General features: G+C 42.3%; 1 protein-coding gene across 5 annotated transcripts in view; it reads right to left on the bottom strand.

The window, feature by feature from the left end:
- FYN (FYN proto-oncogene, Src family tyrosine kinase) overlaps positions 1–26,832 on the bottom strand; it is a 137,036-nt gene that overhangs the window by 43,657 nt on the left and 66,547 nt on the right. For 3 of the 5 annotated variants that reach the window (XM_058019760.1, XM_058019764.1, XM_058019762.1), the window contains one exon: positions 8,668–8,802. The exons of 1 other annotated variant lie outside the window; for it this stretch is intronic. The gene's annotated coding sequence lies outside the window, so the exon portion shown is untranslated. The remainder of the gene's footprint in view (positions 1–8,667; positions 8,803–26,832) is intronic. One more of the 5 variants, XM_058019761.1, reaches the window with a different exon arrangement.

Below are 26,832 nucleotides of genomic sequence, written 5' to 3'. Positions count from 1 at the left end.
TTCAAGCCAAGTCCCTGAAAGTTGTCTGTTCTTGGCTCAAAGACACAGCATCGTGGGGAGCTGGCTAAATGTGAGAGAATACATGTATGAGTGTACATGCCTAAAGTGATTTCAGCTTGCTCAGGGGTTTCATAGACAATAAATATCACCTCCATTCAGCACTGGCCTTTGTGTCAATGAATGGAATCCAAAAACTAATCTCCTTCAGTATCACAGAGCAGGATTTTAATATCCAAAAGCTTCATCTCCCTGCATGTCAGCATTTGGAGCTGTGGAAGGCTGGAATTTATTCAGCCAGCTCTGAGATCACCAAACAAAATCTGGAGCTGTTTAACACTAAACTCTCTAGAGATGAGCACACAATGTTGCTCATCCAACATGCTGTGCATCTTAGAGTAAGGGAACAAGTTTTTAATCCATTTCCACTAGGAAAGGCAGAATTTCTCAGATGTGTGAGCTACGGGTTGCACAGCATTATCATAGTCTGACACTAGTAATGTTAAAAGGTATGTAACTGGCCTAATTAAAATGAACTTTTCTAATGCAAGTAAATTGAATTCGGTTATTTTGAAGTTGTGTTTTTGTGGGCCATGTAAAACGTGTTTTTATGAAAACATAAACCCCCCTATTTTCATGGGTTTTGAGACTTCCTTAGAGACAAATGAAAATAAACATTATATTATTTGTTTCCTTTCTTGCCCTTATTACATTTCTTGGACTTCAGCATTAACAGTGCAAGCAATCCAACCTGTGTCTAACCAGAAGAGTAGTTTCCACCCACATTGTGGAAACATTTGTTGACAAGGATATAAAATTCATTATATCACTATTAATCATTTATATAGTCAGAGCACCCTAATCACTTTTAGGTAGGATACAGATGAAGGCTAAGGAGACATATTAACATTATTATTATTATTATTATTATTATTATTATTATTATTATTATTATTATTATTATTATTATTATTATTATTATTATTATTATTACTGTAAATCAGCCTCCTTTGGTTTTTCTTTTTGTTCTTGATACAAAATGGAAGCCAAAACTGAAACACCCAGCAAAGCTAGACACCATCCACACCATTAACAAAAACAAAAGCCATCCTCTGCTAGCTAATTAAAACCTAGGAAAAGTCCAAGAGCAGGAGGAAAATTCCTTTTTTTATACTTCTATTTTAAAAGTAAAAGTTCCACCATGTGATATCTGAAAAGCCAAAAGTACTGATTAACCTTTGCTTCTGCAGTAGTAAGCATATGGATGGGGGGAAGAGTGGTGTAAATTCACTCCTTCCGAGCATCAGAAGTTTTCTCATAAGCTTTTGCAACTCACAGCTGAAAGTCTGAATTATGGTACATCTTCAGAACCTTCTTTTTTTGGAGTTGTAAGAGAAAATAGGTCCTAAGAGTGTTTGAGAGAGAAGTACAGAGAGATGCAGGGAAAAGCCTGTCTACCCTGCACCCTTCGATCCATGCTGGGGCCCCTCTCCTCCAACCCCTTGCACACGAAAGGGAACTGGCACAGGAGAGGGCTCCAGCCTGCTGAAGAGATGGAGAGCAGGTTCAGACCCTGCAGGGTGCATTCTCTTCCCTCCTGGACTTTCCTGGAATGAAATCTGATGGCATATTTTTAAGATAACTTCTCGGTAAAAAACATGAAAGGGAGAGGCTTGGATGACTGGTAACTGGCAACTGCCTTCTTCTGACCAAGTTTTACAAATCTTGTCTGGAAAGCATCAGCAGGGAAGCTGAGTTAAGAAATAGTTATGTTAAAAGGAAACCAGAAGCACAGAATCCTTGGCTTTCATTCAGTCTCTGTGGTGAACAGGCATGAATCAAACTAAGGGTTGCATCCAGCATGGCTGTGAAAAATGAAATCTCTAAGGGCCATCTTCTTGGTGCTTTATGTTTTGCTGAAAGCACCACAGAACTATCAGTCTGTGACATCAAATAACCCAAATTTTATGAGCTACTGTAGGATTTAATATTCAAAATGCCACACTCTGAGTTACCGTGAAGGTTCAAGGAGGACAGAAAAGGCTTTCCAAGAATAAGAACTCCAAGAATTTTTAAAAGAGACTTTAAAAATGACTGTGGAATGCCTCCTGCAGGCTGTATATGGGAATAATCAACACAGAAATTTACCCCGAAGTTGAAATGTCTTACTTTCCATGCCCTATTAGCAGCTCCTAGAGAGAAACTGATGGATTGGGTATTTTGAAACACAACTCTGAGACACATTAAACCCCCAATTTTCAGAAAAGTTTCACTCACCCACTCTGACCATTACAAGTCACTAGGAAGGCATTCCAAGTTGGGCAACAAATAGGCACCTTAAACCAGTCTTATGTAGGTCAGTAATTCTCATGCTGTCTGCTTGCTGACCTCTCTTTGACTCATATCTATGCTGATGGGAGCATTTTGGATTTCCAGAATTAATACTGTGTCAGTTTCAAGCCAACTCAAATGAAACAGATGGACTAAAACAGCAGCACTTATTGCATTATTTTTTTGTTTTTATCTAGTAACTCTGGGACATTTTAGAGGACTGCCTACATTCCAGCTTTGCCAGGGATTCCCCAATTTTAAGGTCAGAGAGATACAAAATTTAAAATTAAAACTCTTGGGTGTTATTCATTATTCCCCGGGCTTGTGGGCTGCAGGTTACTATATATACATATAATTTTTACACTAAGGTCTGATCCAGAAAGAATATATTTTTACTGCATCGTGATAGATTCAGTTCAGCTTTGAATAAAGCTGGAGATTTGTGTAGAATTCTTGCAAATCTACATGTGCACCACACTTGTCATGATGCATTAAAAAAATGTAAATCAGAGAAGACACAGTACTACCACTGGATGTCCTCTGACTGCTAAAGACATGCAGAAAATCTCACATACACAAAGTCATGTTCCTGAACAAAAAGCCAGAAACACCAGGGCAAAACTTCAAGTATGTTTCAAAACAGCACTCAAAAATTCCTGGGCTGCATAATTTGATTTTTAAGGAAGACCTTTAATGCTTCACTCCCAGACCCTGCTTTAGTGGTCTGAGCAGAACAAAACTCAGCAGTTCAATTGTTTATGTGCAGCAGTCAAAAGTCAGGCTGCTGCCCAGTGTCCACGGCCATCCATGGCTGGAAGAGCAGGAAGAGCAGTCTCAGCTGAGCTCCTGCTGCCATACTGCCCTGGTTCAAAGCAAATGCCTTTTACAGTGCTGGAGTGCTCTCACTATTGTTTCTTGTCAGCTCGCAGTTGCTTTGGAAGCCCTCTACAATGGTGGCAGAAGGGGTTCAGGAAAGGGAGCAGCTCCAGCTCCAGCTGCTGGGGAAGAGCAGACCTTGGGAGGGGCTTTGAAGTGCCACATTCTGCCCTGCTGTTCCTCCCCATGACTGACTGGGGACACAGCCCTGGAAACAACAGCTTCCTGACACCACAGACAAGCTTTAAGTTGTAACACATGCCTGCAAAGCCTGGCCCTGTGCTTGCCTTCCCTCTTTTCCCCTTTGGGACAGGAACTGAAATACAGTTATGAAAGATGCAGGTCTGGGCTTCACCTTGCCCGTTTAATTCCATCCAGCCGTGGGGGTCAGCACCAGGGAAGAGGAGGTGCATGTGGAAGGGCTGCACTGAGCTACACCCAGAGCCTTGGCCTCTGCCAGAGGCTGTGAGCACAGCTGTCCATGGGACAGGGCGAGTGGTTACCCAGGGCCAGGAAGGAAGAGCGATGAATGTCTTGGTCCCCCTCTGGCAAGAGATTTGCTACAACCCAGACAATCTGTTTATTATCCATCTAGCTATATGATCTATTTATTACAAGTCAGAGAGGAAAAAGGAAGTCAGTGTTCCAGCTGGGCAGGAGGAGCAATAACCACGTCCATGTGTTCTTTGAGGGTCAGTGGTGGTGGTGGGGCTGGCTGGCAGCTGTCTGCTGGGGACGTCACCTGGCAAGGCCACAGGAAGCTGCATTACCACAGTGCTGTTTGAGCAGCCCTAATCAAAAGCTCCCCAGCGCAAGAAGAGAAGGTAAACCCTCCAAGCTGCCCATGAAAGGACAAGTCTCCACCCTTTTGGTTTTGTTCAGCTTCTTTGCCAGCCAAGTCTGTGAATGTCAGGGCCTCATATTTTTCAAAAACCAGTGAATTCTCTTCCACTCCCTGTGATACATCCCTTTCAGCAAAATCAGAACAAAACACAAGAAGCAATTAAAGGCTCATGCTGGAATCTCTTAAAGTTACAGTAACTGAGTTATGCCTTGTACTGTCTCAGGGCTTTTATTATTTTGAAAAAAAGATGCCCTAGAAAAATGCAGTAGTTCTGAGGAAGGGTTCTTCTGTGGTTTTGCTTTTTTTTTCTTTTCCCACTAGCCTCCAAATTTCACCTGTAATATTAAAGAAAAAGTCTTATGTGTAACTAACTTCAGAGGGAAGGCCTGCAGGTTTTACTCTCATGAACTGAACAGCAAGTCAGACTCAAACTGCACATAGGATTTTTTAATGCTTAAAATGTGTTAAAAGAATCTTTGAAATTAAGAAGTAATGGCAGCAGCTACATACAGTAAACACACTGCTTACTTTAGAGTTAACCCCCACAAAGGACAGATCTATCCCTGGTTCTGAGAGAAAACCATGTAAATTCAATGGTGTGATTTCAAGCTCCATTCCTCCTTCATCAGGCTGCTTGTGGCAGCTCTATTCATGAGCAGAGAGAAGTGGGGGTGGATGGTCTGCATAAGCATTTGGAGCTAATGCACCTAAATTTTGAAGTGCCTTTTAAGTGTGTAAATTAGAAAACCTATAGCAAGAGAACAACTGCTGCAAATGCCAGAATAATTTTGTCTTGGAAAGAGAAAAAATAAAACAGTGTCTCCACTGATTTTCTCTTTCTTTTTTCCCATTAGGAGAACAGAAAAATGATTGCAGGTTGATTCACACTGTTCTGATTTTTTTCTCTCAATTCTTATTTTTAGATTCTACCCAGGATTAATGGGTGTTCATCAGACCCACAGGATGGGAGCAGTGCAGAGCAGAGTGCCAAATGTGAATCAGGATGGGCAGGGAAGGAAGGGGAGAAAGGGGAAGGATACAGTAAAGAAGTTCTGCCTGTTTGCCACTGCGGACTATGAAAGAGGCATAGAAAAAGATTTTTCTCTCAAAAAACCCCCTCACTGCTCCTCCCCATCCCCCTTCCCTCATGCAGGAATGAAATGAATCCCTTCTCTGCCTTGTCTGATTTCTGTGTTGTGATTGGAGAACTTGGAGGATGTGACAGCAAAAAAAGGGGAGCAAGCTGAGTCTCAAATCAGGAGACTTTGAAACCCTTGCAGACACCATTCCCTCCTAAAGGGGCTCTCATTTCTTCTAGGTTGCTACTGCTAACATTTTAATAGAGTTATTTTTTAAATCCCTTATTTTTCCAGTTACACTGGGGGAACAATACATGAGCAAACGTTTGCCAGCCCACAAGAAACCCCCAGCTTTCTCACCATCACTGTAGCTGGCTTCATCTACAACATCAAAGATGCTGACAGGCGGCGTCCCCAGATTGGGTGGCAACCACACTGTGATAAAGGCAGTGAGTGCTGAAAGTACTGAGTAATGGGGACACACAGAAACCCTGCCTGTGCTCACACCCCCACAGAAAAGTTCTCTAGTGAGACCTGTTCTCTCAAACCCAGCTGCTGCCACCATGGTTTCAGTGTATAACAGCAGCTGACTGCTAGATGACATCTTAGGTAAGTTTACTGTGTCTGGATGGGGTTCAGTTTCTCCACAGCATCCCAAACCCTGCTGTGTGTGCTTCAGCCTTGTGAGCAGAACAATGTTGATAACTCAGCCATGTTTGCTGAGCACTGCTCACAAAGCATCAAGACCTTCTTTGTTTCTCACTCTGCCCCTGCAGCAAGTAGGCAGGGGGAGGTTTGGGAAGGGACAGAGCTAGGAAAGCTGAACCCAACTGACCAAAGGTGTATTCTACACCCTCAGTGTGTGTGGAAGAGTCCACAGAGGTTTCTCTATTTGTATGTATTTAAAACAAAAAGGCAAAACTGGGTGGTAATCTGGAGCAGACAGGGAGAGTTTCACTGAAAATGACTGCTCTGTGATACACCTTGTGAAATACACAACTCCTGACAATTCAGGAGATCTGGAGATCTTGTCTGGAGTTCTTCCCTGTTTCTTATCACAAAGAGACAAAAAGCTGAAGGCCACTGAAATTAACAAGTGTGCTGTCCCCACAGCATAGGGGACACATGTCAGATTTGTGGATTGTGTTGAAAAGGGAAAAGGACCTCTTGATAGGGAACAAATTGACACTCTAAGCCAGGCTGGGAGGGTCAGGTCAAATAAGCAACCACAAGCACATTCAGCACAAACCGGATATCGAGGAGAACATCAACCAAAGCAAAGGCTGTGAGAAGCTGACCCTTTCCAGTTGCTTATATGCTAATTACAGGATTCTGAAAAAAAATGGATAAACCCTCTGCCTATGCAAAATAGTACTCTTGAAAAATAATAGCTATATTTAGACTATTATATTATTAAGAGAAACAGCTGTAGCCAATTTAAAAAATCCAAATGGAAGAGGGTGGGCCAGGCCATATGTGTCACAAATGACATCTGAGTGACTGACAACTAGGAAATAAATAATCTTGGAGAGTTACAGGGATGATGAGCTTCTTCAACACTGACATACAAGAAGTACAGAATCCCTTCTTGAGTTACTCTGGAGACCTTATGTCACTAGCACTAACACAGGCCTGTCCTTTCCAAAGGGCTACAAATGACAAGTTACTAACCCCTAAATTCAAAAAAGGACTGGTCTTCCTAACCTTGTGAAATTAAGCTCTTGCCAATGAGTCATCTGCAACACTGGCCTCACAGCACCAAAGGGGACAGGAGCAGCTCACAGCACCATCACCACAAGGTGGAGAGCTGAGCTCCACCACACACGAGCTCAACCCCACGGTGGTCACAGCTGAACTGCCTGTGAGTCACACGCGGGTTAGCACGGGAGCCAGAGCATCCCTGCTCTGACTTTTTCAGTAGAAATAGTCACAAACCAGAAGTCACTGGTTGTTTAGACTGAAAAAGACCAACACTTCCTGTGCAAATAGTTAACATTGTCTGCAATCAAATCCAGACCAGAGTTTTATGCAATATGTGACCGTACGCTCTTTATAGATACATAAATGAAAATCCAGTGGCATGCTTTCTGAGAAGCAATTTCACAAAACTAGAGCAAATGGGAGTCAAATCAGGCTGAAGGCAGAACATACAGAAAGTTGCTGACATCTGCAAGCAGTTTAAGACATTTCCTAAATGCCTACACTGTTACAACCATGGAAATGGGCTAGATAAAAATAACACACAACGAGAAAAACCCAACAGCTGGGTTTATCAGGGAAGTGAAAAAACATATAAAATGTTATATAGAAAACTAGCACATGAAAGGGGAAAGAGGAAGAGATAATAAGTAGCAAAAAAAGCTAAAATAAAGATTATATACAGGAATCAAGAAGATACTAGAAAAAAAAAGGCAGCACACAAAATCAGAAATACATTTTAAATCTTTTAAAGCAGATTATGAAAGATGAATCCCGAACAATAAAAAATGTACAAACGTTCATTACAATGTGACAGCAGCAGAAGTCATTTACATTCAGTAAATGTTTCCGATTAGCACACAGGTAAAAGGCTGGATGATCTGTTTATGATGATGATAATGAAATAGCTTCCCACCACAGCAGCCCCTGGAGAGGGGATGTTAAGCAGTAGATAAACGATTCTGGGTGATTCAGATTAGTTGCTAGAAATAAACTTGTCTCAGAAGCTTTACAGAGGCAGCCTTGGAGCTGCTACTGCATCTAAAGCAGTTCTTGGCCTTTGGGGAAGGACCAAGGACAGGCAGAAGGCTCATACTGGGCTACTATTTGAGAAGGGTAGAAAGTAATTACAGGCCACTTGGATGAGTCTCCAGTATTTTGCAGAGCATAGAACAACCAGCATTGGTCTCAATTAATAACTTTTTTCAAAGCTCTGTAATTAAAGTCAATTAACTTGGCTTTAAGGAAAATAGATCCTGTCAAACTAATTTGATGCAATTTCTTGCAAAAATTACAAGTACACTTATAAAGGCAGCATCATTAACAGTATTACAAACCTAAGTCATTTGACTAGTTCTGAAGAATATCTTTATGAATGCTTTGAAGCCTACATGGAATGTCTCCATCTGTACAGGGAGAACAGGACTCCATTGGTGGAGAGCACCATATAAGATCAGGCTAAAACCTTGAACCTATTTTATACTGAAGTCACTTTTGAGTCCACAGTCATATCAGAAGCATTAAAAAGCTGCTAAATTAAGGAAACCAAAGTGGAACTGTAAATTGGAAACTATTTATTAGCAAACAAATGGATTCCTGTTGGATTCCACAGGCATTGGTGATCATCCCTTTACTATTTAATAGCCTTACCAGTGACCTGGATTAAAGTTAAGTCATTGTGGTTAGTCATGAGACTAGGAATGGTAGAAAACGAACCACAAAAGAACAAGACAGACAGAGAGCAACTGGGGTCTGTAGAAAAATGGCAGAAACCAGTTTAGGTGTTAATATGGCCAAGTACAAAATCCCCTTATGAGAATGAAGAATCCAGGCCATACTTACAGGAAGAGAGGGAGAGAGAGGACTCTATCCTCCGAAGCACAGACTGAATGTGAGACCAGGGGTCCTGGGAAGTAATCAGCTCGACATGAATTCCCCTCGCAAGGCTGTGGCCAAAAGGGCTAATGCGAGCCTCAGCTGTACAAACAAATGAAAATCAAAAGATGAGTAGGTAGGTTACGGTGACGCTGTGTTTGGTTCTTGTTCCTCTGCTCCGTGAATAACGTATCAGGTTCTGCCGCTCCATTTTACTGTTGGAAAAACTGGCAGAGTGTTCAGGGAGGAGAAATTAAATAACTGGAAACACTGGGCTACAGAAGGCTTCGCTATAAACAAAAATCTTAGAGAGAATTTTGTTATTTTGTTCATGGTATAGCAGTATTCTTACACTGAATAAATTTGATAACAGCAGGCTCTGATCTAGCAAAGGTAGAAATTACATCAGGACTGGAAATTATTCCAATCCAGGCTGTGAACAGGCAAGTTTGTTCTGCTTGTTCAGCAATGGTGTGTTATAGCAAATTAACCAGTAATTAACCCTTTGCACCACAGGTTATGAGGTACTGCCCACCTCTGCAAAGTTGAAAGCAACCGCGCTTGATTCAAGAAGGACGTGTGCCCACACGGCTTGGGTTAACTGCTACAAAGCAGGAGCTCCTGCAGGTGAGCTGAGTGGCCACTGCACCACACTGTGCTCTGTGCTGCCACCAAGAAACATTCCTTCTCCTCTCAGGGTATTAATCCTGGCAGCCTTCCTGCTCACAGCTTACAAAACACCTCTGGAGAAACCCCAGGCTTTGGGGGATGAGGTGCCACTTAAGTAGGGATGATGCCCAACCATCCACCTTCTGCAGGAAGCCTCAATTCCCAGGACCTGGCTGTGTACAAAACCTCACTGTACAAAGTTCCTCACACTGAGATGCCAAGGAAACCACTTTTAGGAAACAGATAGGTGTTGTTACGACTCTGCCACTGAGAAAGCACTGGTGACTCCTTGTTTCAGCAATTCACTTCATCTGCTGCGTGCCACTGGGACCTTGTCCTGGGGATCTGGCTGGGATCTCATCCCAGCAGCACCCGGTCACAGACGGTGACCTCAGAGAATCATGCTGTGGAAAAGAGTCCTCCATCCCTCACTGGTATTTCCTCTCCCAAATTCACCCTTTTAGCATGAACTAGTGGACTAGCTACCTTCTTCGTGGAAATCCTTTATGCAGAATGAATGGATGTGAACACTACTCCTGCAGGAACCTCCCAGGTCACTCAGAGCATCTACCTGTCTCCTCCTTCCCTTTCTGCATGCTGAGGGAACTGGGTGCTGCCAAGAAAGCTTTTAGCTATCTGTCCCAAGGCAGGGGTCGGGCATTTGGGTTCCTGAGGACCATGTGTTCAGCTGTGGGGCCCTGGTGACTGAATTTGCTTCATCTCACAGCCTGCCAATATTTAAATTTGGTGTTTTTTAAGGAGGCAGCACAAGCTTTTGTGCATGCTGTCTGTCTTAACCTGGGCCTTTGGCCAGAAAGTATTAATCCTATCAATGTGCAGGAGTGGGAAGGCTGGAAGTGTTTGATTTGTGCCAGTTGCTGGCATCATCTCATTTTAAGCTTCTGGAATGAACCCATTTATGACTGAATGCTGCAGTGTAAATTCTGCAAATAAAACAGATAAAATAATCTCAATTACTTGAACTTGGGACTAGTTCACATATGCCACTCCAGAGATTTAGAAGGCGTTATTTCATACAAACATCTAATTAAATTTAATTGCGGTTCTACAGTTATTTTTATGTTAAACAGGTGGAAAAAATGTGTTTTTCAAACTTTTGGTTATGCTCAGTAAGTGATGCCTGCTAAAACACAGCATGCACAGCATAGTAAAATCTTGGTTATATGTCACAAACATAAAAGAAAGATCCTGTCTTCAGTAAACACATAGTACAAAGCTTCTGCAGAGTGAATCACAGCAAGAAAGACTGTAAAAATTTTAGGGAGGAAAAAGGCCTGCCCAAGTGTGGTGTGTATGTACGTGTATGTGTACGTGCATTCACACACACCCCACTGCTTCAGCTCTGCCATATCCAGCATTCCTACCAACAGTTCCTGTCAACAGTCAGCTCAAAACTCTGACTGGCAACTCCTTAGACACTAACAGAGCAGAAGTTCAGGGAAAGCTGATCGAGGACAAGGTTTCAGAGCTACTAATAAAACATGAATCAGAGCCTGCAAAAGTACAGTTTGAATTGTGCATTTGTGCATCTTTATACTTCCTGTCCTCCTGGATACATTTTTCCCCCTCTCCCTCTGGCACAACCCCAGCTACATCCTACAGCATGAGGATGTCCTGTTAAGCACACATGCAACTGTGTTTTTAAACGTTGTAAAGGCTTCTGTCAAAAGATGTACCAAGGATCACATAGGCCAGACTCCAGAAATAGAATTTTACAGATGAAGTAACTGTGATAATCTTCCTAACTATAAACTTTAAAAACTACATAGAAGTAAAGAGCTTTAATACATGGATTAAAAAAAAAATCTTTTTTTGAAATATTGCAAAATAGATCAGATGCAAGGCTTTTCCTTTTATTCTAGACACACAGACACAGAATTAAATAGGGGAATGTGAAAGTAACCATCCCATCTGCCTTTGTAATTCACCCAGACTAGACACAGAAATGCTATGGAATTTAATGCAATGAACCCCAGAAGTGTCACTTTCACAAATCTCAAGAGGCATCATTGACCTGAGGCTGGCTGCAGTTTCTGCCCCAATTCCAGTTTAATGTATTCCAGTCTGACCCTCGAGCGACAGTGCTGCTGGAGAACACGCTAAGGAACAAATGCAGGCAATTGCTTTGACATAATTCTTTTGGACGCAGGCAGATCGAATGTGCTGATGTCAACAGAGACCAGAAGAGAGTTTTATCCAATCTCCTTTCCTCACTGAAGAAAACAATGAGAGGAAACAAAGCACAACCCAAACCCCAGCCAAACAACATGCCCACCTCCCAGCAGCAATACTGATACATGCTAAGAAAGGGAGAACCAAGGAAAACATTCCTAGACTAGCATTTGTATGCATACACAGCATTTCATTCATAGCTTAAATTTACACAACTTGTGTATATCATTGGCTCTCTGCACATAACATGCATGAAACATCTCTCCTATAGGAAGTATTAATTTAAAACCCCAGGAACAGCTTAATGGCTGTTCAAACAGTCTTTTGTGACCACAGTATATTCAAAAGAGTTCCTAACATAGCTCCCTCTACTTAATGTAAAGTACTCTTCTTCCCTTTCTCACATACTTCTAAAATTTGGACGTGCTCTCAATATAATTGTCAGGACTACACCTTCCTGCCTTGCCACTCACTTAAATATCCAAGCTCTAGCACGCTCTGGGGCTGCATATTTTGAAGTCAGAGAACGTTGAGACAACACTAACTTTTTTCTGCCCAGGGACAACAAGAAGAGAAGCTGGGGATATTTTTTCCATAAGAAAGATGAATTATGGTAGGAAACCAGATCAAGGATTCTACAATGTCTATCCTGAGAATAAAAGACCAAGCTAAAGATTTTCTTCTCCCCCTAGTGATGCTGCTCCTGAAATGACTTCTGTAAAAAGAGGAAGACCCACACATCAATGATACAGTTTTTCAGAACTCACCAGGGAAAATACCAAGGTTGAACGTGGCTGGTCCCTCAACTTTATACAATAAAAAAAAAAACAAAAAAGAAGATCTCAAGCTCATTTCCTCCTCTCCCTTTTACTGCCTCTCCTAAGAACAGCTTCTAGCTCTGCTATTTAGTTTTTCTTTTCTCCCAGTCCTCCAGCTCCTCCCCCATCAGTCCATACAGAAAGATTGCCTGCAATGGTTTAACACAAAAAACAGATGAGATACTTAAGGCTTCCCCTTTCTGTGTGCCTGGAGTGTTTCCAGGAAGAGAAAGTCTTGTGAGGATTCTCACTTTGCTCTTCTGCAGCTACTTGTGTGGGTCACTCTACCACAATAAAAGCCTGCGTCTGTTACCTGACCACGACTGAGAGACAGATGAAGAACACCATTTTTAATGGTAACTTTACATAGAAAGTGTGGTCTGAGAGAAGACTGGTCATGTGCAAGAGCCACTGAAGCTGCTTGATGTGGAACATTAAACCACCCCTACACAAAGTAGCAGCAGACTTTTGTCCTTTGTCTACCGCCCTTTATGTGACCTGCCCCCAGAATGTGGCCACAAGCTGTGGTCCACAGCTTGGCTGAGCATCAGAAGCCGCAGAATCTTTTCCTCTGTGCAGGGACCTGCAGCAGCATCACAAGGCTCAGGCAATAAGGATTTTAAGGTCACCAATCATCAGGAATTATATACAATTTAGTTATAAAATCATGGAGTGGTTTGGGTTGGACCTTAAAGACCATCTTGTTCCAGCAACCCCACCCATCCTTGCCTTGAACACTTCCACGGATGGGGCATCCACAATTTCTCTGGGCAACCTGTTCCAATGCCTCACAACCCTCACAGGGAAGAATTTCTTCCTCATATCTCATCTAAGCTTACCTTGTTCAAGATCTTTATTAATGGCATAGGCAGTGAGATTGAGTGCACTCTCAGCAAGCTTGGGGATGACACTGAGCTGAGTGGTGCCACTGACACACAGAAGGGAAGGGATGTCATCCAGAGGGACCTTGACAGGTGGGACTGTGCAAACCTTGTGAAATTCAACTAGGCCAAGTGCAAGGCCCTGCACCTGGGTCAGGGCAATCACCAGCATCTGTACAGACTGGGGGATGAAGGAACTGAAAGAAGCCCAGTGGAGAAGCACTTGGGGGTGCAGGTGGATGAAAAATTGGATATGAGCTGGCAACATGGGACTCCAGGCCAGAAAACCAGCTAGATCCTGGGCTGCAACAAAAGCCGTGTGGCCAGCAGGTCAAGGGAGGTGATTCTGTCCTTTTACTCTGCTCTTGTAATATCCCACCAGGAATTCTGCATCCAGCTCTGGGATCCACAGCACCAGACCTTGGACTTGTTGGAACAGGTCCAAAGGAGGGCCATAAAGATGATTATAGGGATGGAACACCTCTGCTATGTAGACAGGCTGAGAGACTTAGGGTTGTTCAGCATGGAGAAGAGTCCAGGAAGACCTTAGTCTCAAAGGAAGCTTACAAGAAACATGAAGAGAAACTCTTTACCAGGACTTGTAGTGACTTTTAAAAAAAATTCAGTTTTCAACTGAAAAAGGGTAGATTTAAACTGAATATGGGAAGAAATGTCTTACAGTGAGGAAGGTGAGACACTGGAACAGACTGCCTGTATAAGTCAGAAGGTGTCCTGTTGCTGGAAATGTTTAATGTCAGGTTGGATGGGGCTTTGAGTAACATGGTCTAGTGGCAGGTGTCCCTGTCCTGGGCAAGAGTGTTGGAGTAGGTGAACTTTAAATGTTCTTCCAATGCAAACAATTCTGTGATTGGTGATTCTATTACTGAACTGGATTCTTACCTCTGTGATTCCTATCACAAAACACAGCTGGTGCAGTTCATGCAGCTGGGACTTAATGGTGCAGTGAGAGAACGTGTGAAATATGGGTACAAACCCACACTACTGCAGACAGAGATAAAGGAAGCAGGATCAAGGCACATGAAGAGGGGATTAAGATACTCACATGGTTCTGTCTAAATGCACATATGATACAAAACAAAAAGCAAGAACCAAATGCACTCATACCTTTACACTGCCATTTGTGTGAAGAGTCAGTCCATTATTTCTTCCACACTGTAGAGCTGTGCTTGTTAGGACAACCACAGCATGTAGTGGTTATGTATTTCACACTCTATCTTTTCAGAGCATGAGAGATCCAATCATCTGCAGTCTTCCAATACTTCCTTCTAAACCTGCTCCTCTGACTCCAGTTTTCAGTGACAGCGGATTATTTGTTGTTTGTGTACTGCAGGCTGTTGCAATATTTTTACAACAGGAAATGCGTGTTCCATACATAAGAAGACTACACTTACAAGAAATAATGCAGGAAAGTGATCTAATTTCTCTTCTGCTTCCTTCCTTCTGCAGTGTGCTGCATTGAGATGTTTGTTCCAATACACAGATACCAGTTCAAGGCCAAGATTTTATTTACCCTGATTGTACAAAACAAGCCAGCACTTAAACTGCAACTCAAACACCTCGAGCTATTGTGCTCCATTCATGTTCATCTAAATGATTGAAGTAAGCAGGCTAAAATTTCTCTTTTCAAGGTTATTAAGCCTGTCTTATCCATGGCTGGATATTTTTATGTCAGTGCTATAGATTTAAAACTCCTGTGAATAAAGAACACTTTCCAAAGTTGCAAACAGCAGAAAGAAGAGGAAGTGTCAATTTGAAGTGAACCTCAGTACTGCAGACTGCAAGAAAATGTCCATTGTGCTGCATTTAGGGAAAAGAACATAACATTTCACTAAGCGCTGCACCTACCCATGGATGTTGCTCAGCTACCACTGCTGAACAAAGACATCTGAGTAACTGCTACACTTCACTTCTCTGCTTTTGGAAAACCAGTTTTTAATTTAGGAAGTCTGAGGTAGCCTTTTAAGAGAAAACTTTAAAGCATTCTCCTATTTATTACTGGGACTGGCAATACATGTATATAAAAAATTATAAATTATGTATATAATAAATTATAAATTGCCACATGCTACTGCCTCCAGTCTGCAAGCTAAAAGCTGGCAAGAGACTCTATACTGCTACAGAGCCAAATCTGTATCAGGCAAGTTGTTGAATTTGGTAAGTTATGAACACCAGCAAATTCACAAGCTGACCAGTCAGTGCTGACTGCTCAATGCCAAAGTTCTTGGAAAGGCATAAACAGATGGGTCATGAAAGGACAGAACTCTGAATAGCTGTAAAAATAACATCTCAGTTCATTTGTTTCTATCTCTCATGCTGAAAACCATCAGACCATTAAAACTCCCCACTGTATCCTGCATTTTTTGTGCGCTAAGAGGACAAACTCTTTCATATTTACATGTTAGAGAGGTATTTAAAACACAAATGAAATCAAGGGATACTTCCAAAAGTTATGTTTGTTTTGTATATGATGTCAGTAGTGTATTCTCCTGGCGAGGCAATACTGTCTCTGAAATGCAGATTTCCCTATGCCTGGGCTGGAGCCTCTGCTTTTTGTTTGCATTTGGGCACTTAATCATCTTCCCCGAAGAAGCAGCATGAAAAATGAGGCTCCATGTTTCCTTCTGTATATATATATTTTTCAGATGCCAGGAGCATAAATATAAGCAAAAGAAAAGGGTCCCCAGCCTTGTCAGCTTCCCAGAACTATATTCTGTATGCTGGTGCTTTTGTTTTCCTGTAAGTTCAGCACTGCTGTGATGGCAGCACCCTGGATTCCCCCTGCCCCCAACGAGTGATACATATTAGTACATCTGTTTTCTCTGTAAAGTCTTTCTGCATTCTTTGCAGGGCACAGGAAGGATGTGGGCTCCTTTTCACATTCAAATGAGGCAAATTAGCCTTTGCCTGGCTCCTTCAGTATAATGCTTATTTTACATTTAAGCGTGAGAAAAAGGGAGGAAATAAACCCCAATACATTAGGTGGGTTGCATGTTCCTTTTTGGTGCAAGCCTCACTGAGCCTTGTTTTGTGAGCTGCTTTCCACAGGACACGATTTCAGGATGATAGTTTAATTAGTTCAACAGTGTAATTATGTAAAATGACCAAATAGTCAGCACAAAGAAATAGCTGCACAGACACATTAAACATGAGAAAAAGCTGAAAATGCCAACCTGGATCAGCAGGGTTCAGGCAATCCAGAGCTGACCAGCTTGAAAGCAGCACTGCAGGAGAAAATCTGAGTGTTCCAGGGGAAACTAAGCTGAACACAATCCAACAATGCTCCCTTATGGCATGACAAAGGTGGCCATCAGCTTCCTGGCTTGCAGCAGAAAAAGCACTTCCAGCAGGTTGAGAAATATGATCCTTCCCCTGTATTCAGCACTGGTAAGGCATGACTGGAGTGCTGGATTCAATTTAGGGATCCTTGAAAATTTGGGTTCCCTTGTACAGAAGAGATATGAACTTACTTGAGCAGATCCAGTAAAAGGGCCACAAAGACAGTTAAGATTTTAGACCATCCATCCTATAAGGAAAGGCTGAGAGAGCTGGGACTCTTCAGCCTGGAGAAGAGGAGGCTCTTTTAATGTGTATAAACACCTCATGGAAGGCAGTAAATGAGACGAGGCAAGACCTTGCAGTGGTTTCCAGTAACTGGTGATGGACACAAAGAACAGGAAATGCTGTTTAAACATGAAAAAAACCCTCTTGTACTGTGAGGGTGCTGAATACTGGCACAGGTGTTCAGCACAGAGAGGCTGTGGAGTCTCCATTGCTGGAGATATCCTAACCCCATCTGGATATGACTCTGAGACACCAACTTTTAAATTGGCCCTGGTTTGAGCAGAGGGTTGGAGTAGATGATTTCCAGACACTCTTTTGAACTGCAGCAGTTTGGGATTCTGCCAGGTCATGTGAGGACCTGCTGCACTTACAAAAATCCTCCTCTCACTCTTTTTACAAGACAGAGACAAAGGCAACAATTCAGTAAAGTAACAAAAGCGTAGTAGACACTTTGCAGAGAAAATGTGTGGTTCAGATTCCCTCTTTTTTATGTCCTGTGCTCCAATCCAAGTGGTAAAGCTAAGAGATGGAATGCAAGGAAAAACCAAACAACTGCTTGGTAAACTGTGCTTTACCCCAGACAGTTAGCTCTAGGGGGAAGTTCAGCGCACACTCTTTGCACTATAGCAACTTCTTGCACACTTAATGCATCCTGTGCACACCCTACATCCAGAGAACAGAGGATGAAGTAGTCAGGTGCTGTAAATTTACACTCAGTTTTCTGATGGAAATCTCATCAGGCAAGAAGCCCTTAGCTCAGTGACAGCTGTGTGCCAGGTCTGACAGGTTTTACTGAGAGACCTGAAGAAGCTTTGACACACCTGCTAACACATGAAGTGCTTTATCCATATTGGTTGCCATCCTCACCCACAGTTCTGGGATGCACCGATCTCACAGCAAGGACGCAATGGGCTGTGTCCTTGGTCCAGAGGCTTGCAAGAGCCATGCCCCAAGTCCCTGCTCTGCTCACAGACTACCCCTGGAAATAAGTTACTTGCTGTTGCTCTTGGTTTTCCCCCAGTTCTGACCTGAGTCACGTACAAAGCACTTTTCCCTCAGCCGGTGTAAGCAGAGACCTGCCATGGTCTTCCACCCTCTCTGTGAGAGCCCTGAAGCCTCCTCTGACACAGAGCTGCAAGAGTTCCTACACCCTCAGAGCTGACACTGGTTTTCCAGACACCTGACTGCACAAAGAACACAACCAGCTGCTGTTCTCACACACCTCTCTCAGCTCCAAAGTCAAATCCATCCAAACTGATCAGTCTTGCAGCACCACTGTGTGTCAGCCTGAACTTCCCTTCACATTCCATCTCCCTGCCTAAAATAGTAGCACAAAGTTCCAAATCAGAGACCTAGAGTAAAAGATAATCCAATCTAGATTTAGATCCAGACTCCCCCCACAGCCTGAGCAGTCTCAGGCTCTAGCTACCCTCAAGCAAGAGAGCTGCTCAATTGGACACTGATGCCTTTAACACTGGTTTACTTTGAAGTGTTGTGCCAAAGAGGTAAGTGGAGAGCCCTGAATAATTCAGAAAGATCTCAAACCCAGTGCAAATGAAAATATACTTTAGGCATCCTAGGAACAGTCAGTTTCTCTCTACTGAGGCATCCACGGGACTTTTAATCCATAATTTCCATTTTAGCCTGTTAAAATAATGAGATTTATTATTCCTGTCACATGTCCTTTCTGAAGACGCTGGGAGGGTGTGGGAGAGGTAAGAGAGAAAATTAGTTATCAGTCACCACTTGCCAAGAGTAGATAGATTAAGCACTCCAAAGTTATACATTAATGTATAAATTACTCAAGGGAGTTTCATTTATTCCTTTCCTCCTAGCTTATATTTTTTTCTTCCTGTCCTGCAGCCCTTGCTCCCACTGCTCTCAGTAACCACTTGCCTGCAGAGGACAAGTTGGACAGTAGCAAACAATTCTGGATTTCCCCCCCTTTCATCATGAGAGTTCATTTGGACTCTCTTTCCCAGACCTCAGAGCATGCCTGCCTGATTCCTCGGAGCAGAACAGAGAATGAGAATAGAGTTAATCTTTAGCAATGTGATAAAAATCACTCTCTCACACAGACAACTGGAGAGGGATTTCAACAGAACTGTTGTGCCAAGCACCTGATAGCAAAACCCGAAACTGCTGCCAACCCACACCTTCCTGCTCACAGACACAGCCCGCTCAGTCTCTCCCCAGCACTCCCACCTCTCTACTAAAATCTAAGTCACCACTGAGCAAAGCCTCTCACCAAAATGAGAGGCCACTCTTTCTATAACAAAGACACAAGTGTGGCTGCATTACAGGTGGGGTCAACTCATCTCTCTTTCCATTTTTTTATAATTGAAAAAATATTTGTGAAAATCACATTAAGCAACCAGATTGGAGAGATGGCATAGGAGGACAGACACAGGGACATTTCATGGCTTTGGTGCACTCTAAAAGGCCACCAATGAGCAGGCAGGTGAGCTGAGCAGCTGGGAAGGGAGGGGAGGAGAGGCAGCAGGAGATGTGGAAAGGGCTACCAGCAGCTTGCTCTCCCAAAGCCAGAGTGCCAGCTGGCAGCTACGTGTTGCTGGTTGCGTGTGGGCTGTGAGTATAACAGAGGAGATGAGCCTTTAGGGGAGGAGCTGTCTGATAAATCATTAATGAATGAAAATATGAAGTAATCAGTCTGCCTGGGAGGCAGAATCATCTAATGATGAGGATGATGGCCTAGGAAGCAGGAGATGAGGTTCCTATCTCACCCACAAGACTGCTGGCACACAAGCTCCTTTTGCCGTGAGCAAGAAGATACAGCCACTTCCTTACACTGAAGGGCTTCTCTCTTAAAATCAACACACAAACCCCACAATCTAGGTGATAATAAAATTTACAGAATCCTTTGTGGAAACTGCACCCCCAGCTTCTCTTTTGTCACAGGCGGTGCACAAAAACCAATATTCCTTCTCAGAGACATCTTCACCAAACCAGATTTTTTTTCAAAGCAATACCAAAACCTAGCACGACCTTTCAGCAGCACCAGTGGCATTTAATTTTAAATCGATTAACTACACACACAGTACTAATTACCCATGGGTGAGGTTTCTTTCTTTTTAGCACTCAGACTACTGGCTGGAAATGTCATGGTACGTCTCTGTGTGAGAAGGGACACTCTGCTTTCTCTGTGCTCTCTGAAACGGAGAGGAAAACGCTTGAGAAATGATGTTTAAAGGGTTATTTGTGTTTATGGGGATGGCTGCAGGGGCACCAGACACATGCAGTCAGAAAGTGATGAGGTTGGTAGGGGAAGGGGCAGGAGGTTAGCACAGTTTCTTTTGCACAAAGACCTAGCAGAACATGTCATGCTGCACAAAATCAATACAGCCCTTGCATGAAAAAGAAATTGTCAGGTTTGTACAGTTCTCAGGCTTATGTGGAAAGATGCTCACAAAGGTGAGTCTTGATTTTATGAAATTTCTGCTCTCTTTCCTCTGTCTTAAGGTCCCTGAACATTCAAAGGTATTGTTTTAAAAGTGTTATTCCAACACAAACACCAAAGAGACACATGGCACAAATTGAAACCATCTAATGTTGGCACATTTGAGGGATAAGAGGTGCAAGGGCTTTATCTTCCAATGTACTTAAAACATGATTTTCCAGAGTGAATGATGCACAGACTGCCGCAGAAGCCATAAATAGAAGGCACATATGGCCATGACAGAGACTATGTTTATAGAAACTCAAACAAGCACCTGAGGAGATCTGTGGTTTTTAGCTACATACCTATTTGTGGCACTGAAGTCCAGTTTAATTGTTCTGCCAAACGTTGCTGAGCCACAGCAAGTTTATTACAGTTTATGGAAGAACCTGCTCAGGCAATTTTACAAGGAAATTGCCTGTACCTAATCTAATTGCTAAGAAGTAGCTAAAATTACATTAGTCCTGGAAAAAATAAGAAAGAAACAGGACGCTCCAAAAGGTTCAAGAAGCATCACAAGGCTGTTCCTGTAAATCACAGCATTGCAGATTTGAGGATGAGATCCCTGGAGAGGCTCCCAGTCACAGTCAGACACTGCTTTTCACCCAGAACAAACATAACACAGGTGAGATGACTTACAGCACATAAAAGTATGATTTCTCACATACTTAATCCTTCTTCTGCTTACTGAATACATTTACATAATAAGTGGGGTTTGGAAATTACCCACTGATGAGATAATACAGATTTAAATGATCTGCAGTTCCAGTTTCTTCTATTTGCAAGCTTTAGCAGTCCTTGCAAAAGATTTAACTGGGCTCCATTGAAGAATCCTATTTCTCAAGATTTTGTTAAACCATAAGATAAGCAACACCTATAAAATTTAATAAATGGATTAGGATGGCTTAGATGTTTCCAGACTCTCGCAGAGTACTAACATGCAATGTCAGAAGGAATTATTTCTGTAAATTAAAGTTTAATTGGAGGTGTTGGACATGTCAAGCAAGCCGCAGTCAAGCTTGTTAACACAGGAAATGTGTCATTACCTGCCACATAATCACAGAAGTACCTCTGGAGAGTTACTTACTAGTTTATGCCTTGCCAAACTAACCAAGAACAGATTTCTGACAGCACCTACTTTGACACTTTGCATCAGCCACCATGATTTCAACTGGCATACAGCCTGTTGTTTTGTTCATGTGTTCTGGGTTAAAAATAAAAGAAAAAAGAAAGAAAAATATATTTAAAAACTAGCTCCCTTCACACTCCCCCACTCCACTGACACAGAGGAGCCTAGAGCAGACAACCTTGACTCAAACTGGTTAAATACAAGAAAGGGCAAGTTGTGAGCAGACAAAGCAAGCTCCAAGGGCATTTTTCTCAGACTTTCACAGTTTTCTGGTACTTCAACCATCTCTGACTTGCAGAGCATATTAAATTTGCTGCTTTCACTGTCCACTATCATTAGAGAGCTGTCCATCAAAAACCATATTTCTCTGAGAGCTGGTTAAAAACCTGAAGAAAATATACAACTAATTGCCAGCTATGCCTAGGGTGTCTTCTTCCTCCACTCTAGTACAGGTAAATGGTTTTATATTTTGAATTGTTCATTTACTTTTTGTTGTTGTTGTTTTGTTTGTTTTTCTTTTACTTTCTTGTGTTAAATAGTTAAGGACAGCCCTTGTCTGGGTGACAAGTAAAAGCATCTCCAACTCAGTGGAGCCTAAAGCCATACCATAAAGCTCCTGGAATTTATCCCAGACATAAGAGATTCAAAAGAGCATAGGAAGCCATTGAATACATTCATGAGTAGCTTCAAAAAAAAAAGAAAAATATTCTGGGCAAAAAAAAAAAATAGCCTGAGAATTGCTGGTTACAGTGGAAGCAGAACAGTGTTGGTAACTTGACACAAAAATTCTCCACACAGCAGCACTCTTACAGCTCCTCCTGAAGCAGGATGGTGGCCTGGAATGGGACTGGACTCTCACAGTATTGAGCAAGAGTTTTCTTAGAGAAGAAGAAGTGGTCAAAAGTGACAGCTTAGGAATTTTTTATTTCTTTAATCAGAAGCACTACCAGGGAAATATTTAATACAGTAATAGAAATTATTGATGCTAACAGAAATACTTCATACAGCAATTAGAAGAATACAAATGACTTTCAGTGCTGTCTCAAATATATGCCTCAAAACAAACTCCATAATTTTCTTTTGATTTCTGCAAACTTAGAAGTGATATAAAAGGGGTCTTGCAACACCAGAGTAACAAGTCTGTTTCAAAATTTAAAATTCAGGTCTCACATACATTCACCCAGATCACACATGCAGAAAAGTAGAGATAAAAGCAGGCGCAAGTTAAGGGACCTAAACTGGATGGTAAAGCAAACTCACAAACCCAATATGAACATGAGCTCTTCCCAAAGACCACTGGCTGTGCACAGCAAGCAGCTCCAGTGCTTCCCCCCTCTGCCTGGAAACAGAGCTCCTTCTTCAGAGCTCTTCCCAACATCCATCCACCTTCTGAAGTGTTTTCAAGCTGGGCTGCTTTTTGCCTGCTATGTAATACACAGTCCCCTTGCACAGTGCTGCAAGATGTGTTAGATGTCTGATAAGAGCCCACCACATGTACAGGGTGACACACACATGGAAGGCACATGCTGCACTAACACAGAAATGGTGAGTATGTTAGTACCAACATGTGAGAATTCTGTTTTACACTAGCAGTGCAGCTTGTGTCTTCAGCATGCTCTTATTTCCTTGGGGTAAGGGAAAGGCTGTTGCAAACTGCCTCGTAGCTCAACACAGGCTTTCCTTCTGCTTTGTCAGCTTTGATTAGTGCTCTCTCTCTGTCATCTGAAACACTTGGCTTAAAAACAGTCTAACCTAAAAAAGAAAATGAAGACATATACTGTAGTTTACAACTGTGCCTGAAAATCCCCCAACACTATCTAATGACATACAGGAAAGCCAGTGGTTAAACCCAAACTAAGCCTCCCGGTGTAATTACAGTCAGTTAGAGGGCAAAACTTAAGAGAAAAAAATATTTAAAAAAGCAAACGGAATGATCTTGGGCTTCCACAAAGGCATTTAGCAGATACCAAAATGGTCATAATGGGTATCTCCAAAATAGGACAGTGGATATTGCATTGTCATCCCTGCCAAAAAAATACGCCCCTTCACTTGTATACAAATTTGTTTCCCTGGGTTTTGACACATTTGGCATGATGACCATGGTAGAAAACAAAGAGAAGTCTACAGCATCTATCAGCTGTCAGTCTCTGCTTTCTATATGTCTAAGCATGTATTTTGAGATGCCTTGTTCTATAGATAGAGCAGAATTTCCTGTAACAGATCTTTCATCAACCTCTGTCTGACAAGAATAAAGACATGTAGTGGCCTAAATATTTCTCATCAAAGGATGTAAATGGAAGGAAATAGGGGGAAAGGGGATTATGTTTGATAGTAAATGGCATGCAGAGAGACACTAATTCCCTAATATTGAGGAATTAGAAGAGGAGGAAAAATGGACAAAAACTCTTAAGTGTCACGCACAGGCAACAAATATAATGGAAAATGAGGACTTCCCCAGACTGATGATTCTGTCCAATTAGAGCAAACCAGACTCAGCAACCCTCAGAAACAGATGCTGGTGACTGATGAAATCACTAGCTTAAAGCATACTGTACTTCAATTTGGTGTAAGTTTCCACCGAAGAAAAAGACAAACTTTTAACGTTTGATAAGCAGCAAAACAGGACAGGAGAAGACCCAAACCCCTGTTTCCATAGTGTACAATTGAAGTTTTGTTCACATAGAGTCTTCTTTCTATGTAGCATCTTAACTGCATGAATGGGAATGTCTGTTAACCAGGGATCAAAGCAGTTAACATTTCAGATCCCATTTAACACCTAGGTCTATTTTTAACTAATAATTTCACAAAGAATCTAAAGTATCTTCTGCTATTTTTATCCTTCTGCCTGTAAAGTCACTACCTTTAGTTATGATTTAGCATAAAACAAAATAGAAGGTAAGAAACGCAGTTCAACTCAGTAACAGCACAAAACTTATGCCAGTAAATCAATGCTGTCTGAAATCATAGAATCACAGAATCACACAGGCTGGAAATCACTTAGTTTGGAAAAGACCTCTGAGATTGTTGAGTCAAGCCTATGACCAAGAACCATCACGGTCGGCTAGACCATGGCACTAAGTGTGCCATGTGTGTCCTTAAACACCACCAGAGACTGTGACTCCAGCCCATTCCCATGCTCAGTCACCCTTTCTGTGAAGAAATTCTTCCTAATGTCCAACCTAAAGCTCCCTTGGTGCAGCTTAAGGCTGTGTCCTCTCATCCTATGGCTGGTTGCCTGGAAGAAGAGTCTGACCCCCACCTGGCTACAACCTCCTTTAAGGTGGTTTCAGAGAGTGATAAGGTCCCCTCTGAGCCTCCTGTTCTCAAGGCTGAACAACCCCAGCTCCTTCGGCTGCCCCACAAGTGTTCCACACCTTACTGTCACTGTCCTCAACCCTACACAGTCTGAAAGCTCCCTAATTCACAAAGCCTCCTCTCCTTCCATGTCCCTTCTGAAGAGCTTGTAGCCATCCGTTGCAGCACTCCAGTCATGCAAGCCATCCCACCACGCTCCCATCACGGCAGCATTGTCACAGCATTCCTGGAAGGTTGTTACAGGATTCAACACCCCCTTGTCGGATTAGAAAGAGCAGTGCTCAGCACTCAGCATAGCATTCACAACCCTAGCAGAATGAGACAGTAGATTTTGTATTTTTCACTACTACCACTGCATGACACGATCAAGGATGTGCACAATATTCAAAGCTTTTCAAGCTTTTGCCAGAGGGAAAATCTCAAAGCAGACTTCTCCCTGCCTTCTAATACTAAACAGGCTGGGCAGCAATGACATTTACACAGTTGAATCTTTTATTATTTTTTCTTCTTAAAAACAATAGCAGCAATATGACTTTCTATATTAGGTAGACTCCTATAGGTGGGTGCTGAACAGGTATAAAGGTCACCAGGACAAAATGCTATTTATGAGAAGGTTGTATAAACCTCTGAGGTTTTCAGAGCTAACACGAACACAAAGTTGTCATGAATTTAAGCTCACTGGATATTTTCTAAAAATCACCACCAGTGGGTTGCCTGATAAAATGTCTTGGGAAGAGCTGACTATTCCAGACCAGTGGAGGCTGCAGTGGACCCCTTGGAGCACAGGAATGTTGTTGCCCATTGCTAGCAGGGCAGAATGATGTGGTACACTCCCTAACAGAGCTTTCCACCTCAGCTAATGGAGTGTGACACCTCAAGCAGTAATCTCCCCCATCACTGAGCACTGGCCTTCAGGATCCACCCATCTTAATTTTTATTTTGGCATGGGTATTGGGATACAGCACTGCAGGCATTCTCAAGACACGCATTAATGCATCATCTTTACACTGCTTTCTGTTCTTGATTTTTCTGGATTGCATCCAAGGCTTTCTTTTATCTTTGAGCTTAGCAGAATGATAATATAAATAACTCAATGTCCAAAAATATTCAGCTTTAGTAATCTGCAATGAGATCTCTCCTCCTCTTCATGATCCTTTATATGCAGTTTCATTACATTTGTGTCAGATGAGCATTTAAATGAGAGGCAGATGTAATGAGAGATGAAGAACTAGATCAGTGTGCTTATGCTATGAGGTGGAAACAGACACACTTGTACCTGGAGATCCATGCCAAACTCTTATTGAAGAGATCACTTGCCTATGTGCAATGTATTTAGTGCCCAACATAAAGCTTCACAAATAGCACAGAGAAATCTCCTAAGCAAATCCCATAATAATTAAATCCTGATACCACAGCACCCTGTATCACACACACATGCATTCTGTCCTCCACTTAGTTTCAGCAACCTCCACTGAACCTGGCTGATAAAATAGTCTCCCAAATGACTGTAAAATCTATTAAATTCATGAAGTATTGATGAGGCAGAATTAATGCTGAGAAAATTACTTTAACCATCTCCCTCCTCCTGTATTTCATAAAAGAAATAGAGAAGAAAAGCAGTGCTGTGGCTGGGACTGCAAAATATAGCACATTTAGGTCAGGAAAATCTACATCTGCCCACATGCCTTATACTCTACCTATAGATCTATTTGTCATTACAACACTTATTCCTTTAGTAAGAGTAATATCCACAGAAATGGCCTTATCTGATGCCCAGAGATCATGTTCTCCTTTCTTTTTATTCCCAGATATGATCTATGTCTTGCACACAGCATTATGCAGGCTCTCTCTACAGTGTTCCTCACTCCCTACACTGCAGGGCTCATTAGCTGTGGGTTGAGAGCATTACCTACACTAAGACCCTGTTGCTGCCTGATTATAAACTTGGCACAAACAGACCCAAGTTTGGCAATATTTTCCATGCTGGGTGTCTGCTGGGAGGCTTTTTTTTCCCCCTTGCTTTGTTGCTGTTTTGGATTTTTGGCATGACGTCAGCCAAAATTTTTCAAGCTAATTCTGAAGCAAGGC

The sequence above is a fragment of the Melospiza georgiana genome, chromosome 3, assembly GCF_028018845.1.
Source record: "Melospiza georgiana isolate bMelGeo1 chromosome 3, bMelGeo1.pri, whole genome shotgun sequence".
NCBI lineage: Eukaryota > Metazoa > Chordata > Aves > Passeriformes > Passerellidae > Melospiza > Melospiza georgiana.
Note: the sequence above shows the minus strand (reverse complement) of the source record. Positions and strands in the feature narration are given on the sequence as shown.